This window comes from Bolinopsis microptera, chromosome 6 (genome assembly GCF_026151205.1).
Source record: "Bolinopsis microptera isolate Bmic1 chromosome 6, MBARI_Bmic_1.0, whole genome shotgun sequence".
NCBI lineage: Eukaryota > Metazoa > Ctenophora > Tentaculata > Lobata > Bolinopsidae > Bolinopsis > Bolinopsis microptera.
Window position 1 is genome coordinate 15,210,078 of NC_087077.1, and position 9,440 is coordinate 15,219,517.

Here is a 9,440-nt window from a genome sequence, read left to right on the forward strand (position 1 = left end):
CTCTTTAAGTTAATTAAACATGACATAATACAGACTTTGGCACCAAACAAGTTGGGTAATTTCTATTTGAGTTCATGTTTAAATTTACTTCACTTTCTTGAAGTCGAGAAGAATGAACTTTTAAAAGCAATTACTGAACTTTATCCGAACATTTTAACCACGTTTCAATTTTCATAGCAGTTTACCTATGTGGTCACTTTGTATTTTTTTGACTTAATTCTAAACGGACATTGATATGAACGCGTTTCAGAAACCTTTACATACCCGAAATTTGTTTGACGATTTAAAAAATGAACAAGGAAGCTGAATAAAGTATACCCACAATGAGATTTAGCCAAAAAATTGTTTAATAATAATATGTTTCTATTGATCCAATTATATCATTTAGTCTGATTGAAATTGAAATTGACCGAAATTAAAAAGTAGTCATATCCTGGATAATAAGTTTGAAGTGGAATAATTTCGTCAAAGTCAAAGAAGGACTTTGACTTTGATGGACCGTAAACGGACAGACTTTATTTGAACGGAAAAAAATATGAACGCTAAGGACTCCAGCCTCTTCTTAAAGTTAGTACGTTAAATAGTCAATTGACTTGACAAGGGGTAGGCCGGATAGTAAGATCATAATTTAATTTTGATGACTTGAAAGATAGAGGGTATGAGCTATAATTAATAATAACTAGTACTGACTACTTAAACGGTCCAATAACGCCTGTCTCTTATACCTGGCAACTGTCTTGCCAGCTGAGTAGGTATCAGAGGATGTATCGCTGGAATGCTGGTAAGCTGGTAAAACCGAGTCACCGCGCCGTCTAGGGAATTAGACCAATTATTTCCCGTCTTAGAATTTTACTAAATTGAATTTTAAAATTAAAAGGTGGACTTAAAAAGGTAGACGCTGGACGCACCGTTATTGTTTTACCTTCTTGCTTTTCGTAAAATTGACGTTAGATCATTTTGTAATCGTCCTGCGTTTTTGGGACTCAAACCTGTCTAATTCGGATTATTACGAATTATCAAAACTTTAAAACTTTGATTGTTCTGTTTCAGCTAACTGCCGTAGCTGAGATGTCCTAAAAATTACACATTTAAGCGATTATCACTCTCTTTAGGGTGGTTTATGAATATAATGAATTGTTTGGATGTTGAGGCTAAACTTGAGCTCCATAGGAGCCAGCGTTTAAACCGAAGGAACCATTCGGTTATTTTAAATCTTATGGCAAATAAATATAGAGAGGCAAGTTCTGGTATACAGTCTTTTTTGTCCGGGTTGAAATGGCTTAACCTGGTTATCAGCGATCTCCGTAATTCTATCGATCAGAACGAAAGTATAATTGTGTTATTAGTAATTGGGAACTCATGGCCGTTGGTAAATTTTTGGGTGGGTTTCCATTATATTTTAAGTTTAAAATAAATCTGGAGCACTGCAGTTAATGACCTTAACGGAAAACTGGTTGATATTGCCGCGCGGGGACACTTTGTTATGGTAATGAAGATAATGACCCCATTTACCAACTAGATCACTTGCCACGAGTTTCACTACTTGTAAAAGAGGAGTTTCTTTTAAAAAAGGTCATAAAATGTGTAAAAGAGGAGTTTCTGTCTGAATAGTCTGTAAGCTATTTTGCTCGAATGAAATGACGTCATAACGCGTCCTGCGCAAAATGAAAACCTTGCTAAATAAAAACGAATAAATTGGTAGCTCTTGCTGACTGGGAAAAAGTAGGTACCAAAAGAGCAAACCATTGTTTACAAGATGATCATAAAACGAGTGTCGTTCGATCGCTTAGTCACAATGAAAACCTCACCAAACAAACTGAAACAGGGGCATGCTAAAAGTGAATGTTTTATAACCGTTCTCGTGTACACCGAGAACACAATATAAGCGTGTACACTGATGAGCCATGAGGGCTTTTCGTAGCCTATCTGTTACGATATTGCGGAACATAGCCTGCATCGCAATTTATAATCAACAGCAATATAAAAGTTGACGCATGCTTTTGTGATCAAGCCTCGGATTTTGAAAACTTTAGTGGCAAATACTGACTATCTGTTTAGTCAGTACTAAGCTGATAATAAAACACAGTCGTCTTATAACCAATTAACACGACAATTCAAACAAAGATTTGTGTGATAAAACAACTCCAGTGTTACTAGAATGATCAATAACCAAAAATAGATTAAGTGAAAGAGACAAATCTCCGTCAAAACCACCAATTCAGTCTCTCAGATCAATCCGCAATAAAGGCCATTGCAATAGACTCTGGTTAAAAATATACACATTCAGTATAAATGCGAATTGATTGATAATTGTCATTATACAATTGGAATTGTTTACAATTCTTTGTGTTTCTACCCGACATTAAATGGAGTACAATCAGGCATAAATTATACCTGAGTACCTTGATAGTTAAATTTACGCTTAAATTCAAAAGAAGGGTTGGAAACAATAAGCAGCTTAAATTATGAATGGCCCCAATTATGAGTGGTATGGGGACAAAATTCCCTTTAAAGTGCGTTATAAAACGCATAGAGTATGGGTCAGAAACTTTACTGCCGTCGGGCAACAAGGTTTGTCGACCTGAAAGATTTTACGGGGAACGAGTCAGTCCTTACTCTCGCCACGATTATAATACATCAAGAAAATAAAGGTTAGATGACTTAAAAAATAGGAAGCTTCAATAGATATTAACTTCGATAAGCACGAAAAAGAGCCACCTCTAGTTTATTTATTGGCGCGAGATCACTAATTTAAACATTTCAACTTCAAGTCTAGAAAAGTATTTTATGCTTCTTCTTTTAGGAAATCAGGAATCGCAACGATCTTGGAATTTTCAATTCGCAGAATCATAATTAACCTAGTAAAAATTATTGATGACCCTTAGCTCTAAGGGATCGCCTGCAATGAAATGATGAATAGGAAATGCGTGCCCATGGCAATTATATACATGGCGAAAGGGGGTGCCCGACAGTTGGGTTGGAGAGCTTCCACTCCATAAGGCAAGCTGTACAAGGCTTGCAATAAGGACAATGCTCCAACCGTGGAGTTGCAAGGAAATGGATTGCCAGATATTGTAGTATTGTAGTGTATTTCACTGTTAACACAAAGGATTCCACCAGTCATGAGGCAGCGCACTCGCTTGTGCAGCTGTAACATCTTACTGTACTCGGTAGCCAATGAGAAATCGGAACTGATAATATGTAATACGTCTGATGTCTTATTGAAGTATTGTTGGTAAACTCTAGAGAGTTAGAATTAACCCAAATATCAGGGACACGAATGACTACTCCAGGATTTAAGAAACTAAACTTTCAACACTGAAAACATTCAGATTCTTGCCAAATATATTTCGATTGTAGTCATCTCCAGTTACAGTTGGTAAACTCTAAATTTTCACATTCACAAGATCCATGAGCTCTGGATTACAGAGGTAACATAAAAATGCGATACAAGTACGTGTTAACACTTTTTTACCTGTTGTGACTGTTGCCTTTTTATTAAATGCTTTTCAAACTTTACAGAGTACAGCAATTATAACGAAAAAAAATTCGAACCATTCCCCGTTTATATCCAAATTATCGATTGTTTTCCAAGTACGACTCATAATGGTACTGATATATTTTATACAAAACGAGAGAGGGTGAAACGTGGCAAATGAAAAACTCATTCAAAATACTCCGCGGTAAATCGGGGTATTACTGTAGTACTATGTCTATACTGCTAGTACTACTACGTTGGAACTAAGTCCGACCTACTCCTATAATAACCCTCCCATATTATATCCCTGTCACACATATCAGCCCATCATGGGTTCGTAGTTCATCTTTAAAGTTTGTCCCAACTCCCTTCAGTAACATAAACAAATAGCTTTGTCTCGGTCAGCCTTGTTGTGCTCTATTACGAAGGTTCCCATAAGACTAAATATATTGTAGTATTGTAGTGTATTTCACTGTTAACACAAAGGATGGGACAAACTTTAAAGATGAACTACGAACCCATGTCTCGGTCAGCCTTGTTGTGCTCTATTACGAAGGTTCCCATAAGACTAAATCACTGGAGAGTAGCTCAGTGTGTCGCCATTTCTAATCTCTTGCTTCGAACCTTGTTTGACAGCCTTGGTAGGCTTCCATACAATACAACATTGTACTGAAGCGCCTAATTTGGCCAAATTTGCTGCACTCTTGCTGTAAATAAAGCAGTTTTAGGCAGGTGGGATCGCACTAATACTATATGCTTATATGCAACAAATTTGCTGCTGTAAGTGTTCGTTTTTTTGGGTTGTATCGTTTCTCTTTTCATTTTTCCATAAAATAACCAAGTTGGTTATTCTACGGAAAAATTAAAAATGGAAACGATACAATCCAAGATTAAAACGAAAGGCAAAATAATGTTTAGTTTTAGTATCTTAGCCGCATTTTGGATGTCGACATAAATTGTAAAACTATGGCAATGAAGTTTCTTGATCAATGTTTTTCCTTGAATAAATGCCAAGAATCTTCTAAAAACTAAACAAACTTAAGTTGTAAAAATAGTCTAACTTGCTGAAAAGAAGGCTTCAACTTGGCCAATAAACAAAAATATTATGAAGTTGAATATAAATTGATTACGAGGAATTAAAAAGAATATGGTAATAAAGAAAAACAAATATTTAAAAGGTTAAAGCTGAAGATGAAACCCGATCCGCCACGATTTCCTGTCGCCCAGATTTGCTATAGTTTTTATCAATTAAAGAATTAAGGAGAAATGTTCCGTCTCATTAGTTTCTATGTTAAAGGTAATTAGTATTCATCATCGTAATCTTTCATTCATTCTCGGTCAAGCTGAAGCCTTCTTTGCATAATGTTGCACCAATTACTCACCAGAAATAACAGAATTGAACTTGCTAGCATTGTGAAACTATTTTCAGTTCTTCTTACTCTCAAATTTCGCGTTTTCATCTTACCTCTCAACCACAAAGCACTAAACAAGCCCTCAATTTAAACGTAAAACCACATTAACAGCGAACAACATAAATATTAATGAACAAGCAAGTAGTGAAAACAATTTGATGTGAGCGGCTGTATGTCGAGGAAGCATTACAACTTCGTAACCGGCCGCACTTCAACAATAAATTGCACAGTGACGGAACTCTTGGAACTTAAATTTAGGTGTTGTATAACTATTGGAACTTGCAGAAATCGGAAATAGCATTAAAGCTCATTGTTTTCATCGCATTATCCAATCATAATTGTGGGTCATTATCCTTTCTTGTAGTGTAGAACAGGACCACGTACAAGAACTAAGATATATGCCCGCCTAACATACGTACACAATTACAATATCATCTATCAGTTCCTGCTAATTTTTGACATGGATCAAGCAGCATGCAAGAAGTAGAGGCAATCTCTAACTGCCACTAATTAAGGTATTAGAGTAGCAGATTCCTAATGGGTTCCATGACTTTGTCCTGAGCTCAAACCTGGAATTTTGGGTAATATAATTAGTAATTTACTGTTCTGCGTAATTATAAATTTTTGTTGATCAATGAATTGAATCCAAAGAACGATCAACCGGTCAGTGGTCCGATCTCAGTGCCTCAATGGTATTGTAGAAGCTTGGTAGCGGTATGTGGGTCCATGGTAGGTTCGCGATCTTCAAGCACTTGTCTGGATATTTACAATTGTCAGAGTGCCAACTATTCTGTGTAGGTGGGCGGTACCTCGAAAGTTAAGATTTATAATGCTACCGGTGTTTTATTTCTAAGGTTCATTAAGTCGCGCTATCTACCAGGTTGTTAAAAACCAGTTTAACAAGTTACTAATTACTTACCTTATTCTTAAACGTCGTGAATTACAGCAAACATGAACAGCTTGATATATTGATCGGCAAGTTCACCAGAGGTAAACTCAGCACTAACGCCTTAAAATTTCATTTGCAATAAGTTCACATTTCATATTGAGACTCACAATGTGAGCGTAAATCAGTAAATGTGAGCTAGTTATGACGTATCATTATAAAGCATGGCAACGCACGTTGCTAATCTGTTTTTGCTCGCGCACGTGCAATCTCTTGATGTTGCTAAGCAACGACGCAGGTAACCTTTGATGAAATTACGCCACTATTCTAACGTTTATTTTACCTCACTTCCGACGTTAATTATAGAAAATCTAAAGTCTTAATAAAAATTTTAAGAATTATATCTCCTATTCCTATCCTTTTTTCTACAACCCTGCTAAAAATCGCGAGGTTTCAACTCCATTTGCAAGCTGAAATCGGTCACGCCAGGTCGGTTTTTTGTCAATTTTCAGTGTTTTTTTTTGTGTCCCCGTTGCCGGGGGGATTTCGTCAAGTTCAAAATATAGTATAGATACCTCATCAAAAGGTCTCTGTGAACCTAACAATTTTAAAATCATTGCAATGTTCCTCTTTGAATCACAAAAGCTTTTAGTTTTGTTAACGAAAAAACTTACATAGATCAAGTTATTCAAATATATATCATATATATTTGAATAACTTGATCAGGTAGTAAAAAGAAGAGTCATGGGTTTGGTATTCTGAATGGAGTTTGAGAATGGATGGTTTTATTTGATCTTGGACGACAACACGGATCACTGATCAGGTATTGGTCCATTTGTTGAACTGTTGGCCGCACTGGAGTGCCTGACAAGAAAACCTTATTCTCTTATTGCAATTAAAAGCCCCGAAACGGTTTCAAATAACTGCATTTGTGAGCCAAAATTGGACACATTGAAAGATCACTTTCTGGAAAATCTCTAAAAAAATGTAGTTTGGATATAAAATATAGATTTACACATTGATACTCTTTCCTTCAACACACCTGTTAACACAAATAGTAAAATTGTCAGGTACAGTTCGATTCATCTCAACTGTAACGCTGTGACGATGTAAAAAGCAATATTCGCACAAGCAACCATCGTCAGTACTGATGTTACCGATCACATCTTCTACCTTACCCGCCCTCCATACGTCAGCATTATGAATTATAATTACTGGATCGCAATGAAGTCTAGGTCGAGAGTTGACCTCTTTATTCATCTCAACATTAACAACTGATTCTGTAGCATCGGAAGGACAAAATCGTGGATATTGTACTACCATGTCTGGTGAACCAACTTCAATTGACGTACTAAACAAATCTCTCCGAAGTCTGATTCCTGCAAGCTCCACAAAGTCCCTAGCAGTCGTTTCGGGGCGATAATTGAACACTTGAACTACTCTCATGAAGTCCCTCTGCAAGCAGTTTCTCAAATCCCCCATCCGCCAAATGTAAATAAGAGGGTTACACAAGGAGTTGAGAAAAACAGTTACCTGGCGAGCTAAGCTGTATCCATACAACAACATCCAAATGGACATGTTGTCATCGAAATCTGATAAGAGCATCAATTTGTTTTTGGATTTCTGACGCTGATGAAGAATTCCCAAGAGAAGTATAATGTTGAAAACCAAGCACACAGTTGATAGTGCTATAATAGATATCATTGATTGAACTTTCACCCTGTTTGAAATTGAAATCCGTTTGCATCTGCTATTTTTACAAACGATAAGTCGTATAAGACTACAGCAGCATAGTGAGCAGCTTACTAAAATGAAAGGGAACGGTAAGAAAAGGGACACCATATGATACAGTGCCATACTCGAGTTTATTGTGCGATTACCTCTGTAATACATGTCCGTGCAACTGACTAAGAATTTGACCTAGCTGAACTTGACATTCTGTTCATCAACTGCAAAGGGATAACTACAGTAGGGAGTAAGAAAATTGTGATGTCTAATACTAGCACTACAATCATGGTATTTTTGGATATCTTTCGAAAGGGGGCACAAACAGCAAACAGGATACGCTCTAATTACGCTTTGAACTGCGACAATGTGAACTGAAGCTCGAGTTAAGAACTTCCAGAGGAGAGTCCAGATTTTACACCAGAGATGGTTCTGGAACATCAAGGGATCTCTCTGAGACAGCCCATAAAACACGGACAGGAGGCAGATCAAAATATGGATGATGATTAATCACTCTACACTCGACTGTCCCGTGACTTTTTCAACTCGTTCTCTAGCTACAATGAGCATTTTAATAACAATATTAATTCAATCCTAAAGTAACCATGTAATAATATTAAAACCGTTGTATGTATTGTTGAGGCCTGACTATAATTGAAATATAAATGGATCAGGGTTCGAGTTCGAGCTAACTTCATCAATACGCTATAAGGGGGAGCCTTACTAGGATAATTAATACTGTATGCTCAATGCTCAGACGCAGTGCGATCATTAACATAACATGACATAAGGGTCATGTCTAAGGTTGAAAACTCGTGCGCGAGTCGATATAATATATGGATATATCCGTCCGTACCATTTTACTGACACCACGGCATCAACTTTAACGCGACTTTCCTTGTAGGTTTACAACCTACCAGGACGCGCGCCGAGTTGGACTCGTCGACGAATATATGGAACAGATATTTTACGAGTATCACCCGTTAAGACTTTCCGCAAAAACCGTAAAAGATATACAACTGAAACCTTTTTGACTGGGTCAAATGCTTTAATGGCCTCTAAATCAGCATGAAAAAATAAAAAATTTGCCAAGGAATAGGAATCGACGTTGCGAAGCAAGAATGCTAGTTCGCGCGGCGCGTCGAAGTCCTCCAAGAATTTTATATTAGAGCCTAAAATTTGGACCCCTAGGTGGTATCAAAAACCCGGATTAAATCTAGGTAATCATTATTCTAGTCTTTTGAGTCTTGACACCATTTTAGGGTTATACGGGGTCCTGCTAGTAATAATAATGCTCACGTCTATATTTATAAATACATCTACTGTTCGGTGTTCTGATCAACAGCTGTACGCTCATTATATTATAGTAGAGATTATATATATCCATAGACACAGACCACAGTGTTTCGTCCTATTCAGTCCTATTCGTGCTTTTAGGATTCATCAGTATTATATGTACCTTACTCGGGAATATTATGACTAGGATAAAGTGGTGGGTTTTGGAAAATTCCGCCATATTTATGGCTCAAATACGTTTTCTTGCGCGCTAGCTAGCTAGCTAATAGCTGCGCGCGCTACTTAGCTAGCTAGCTTAGCTTACTTGAATGATCATCGCGCGCGAGATTATGTAGTACAAAAGCATTCGGCGTGATCAAATATTATCAAAATAAGCACGACGCGAAATGAGGAGGGATTGTTTAGCCTAAATCACTTTTAAGTGAAACATCAAGGGTGACATTTGATGAGGAATGTAACTGAAATTCCACATGGAATAGCCACACCGCCTGTTCGAGCATCTCGGAAACTGCTTACAACCAGAAGTTCTATAATTTCTAATTTGAATTCAATACAGTAAAACCCCGATTTACCGCGGAGTTTGGGGGAAAGGAAACATCCGCGGTGAATCGGGGTTTTGTTTGTTTACATTATGCATGTTATC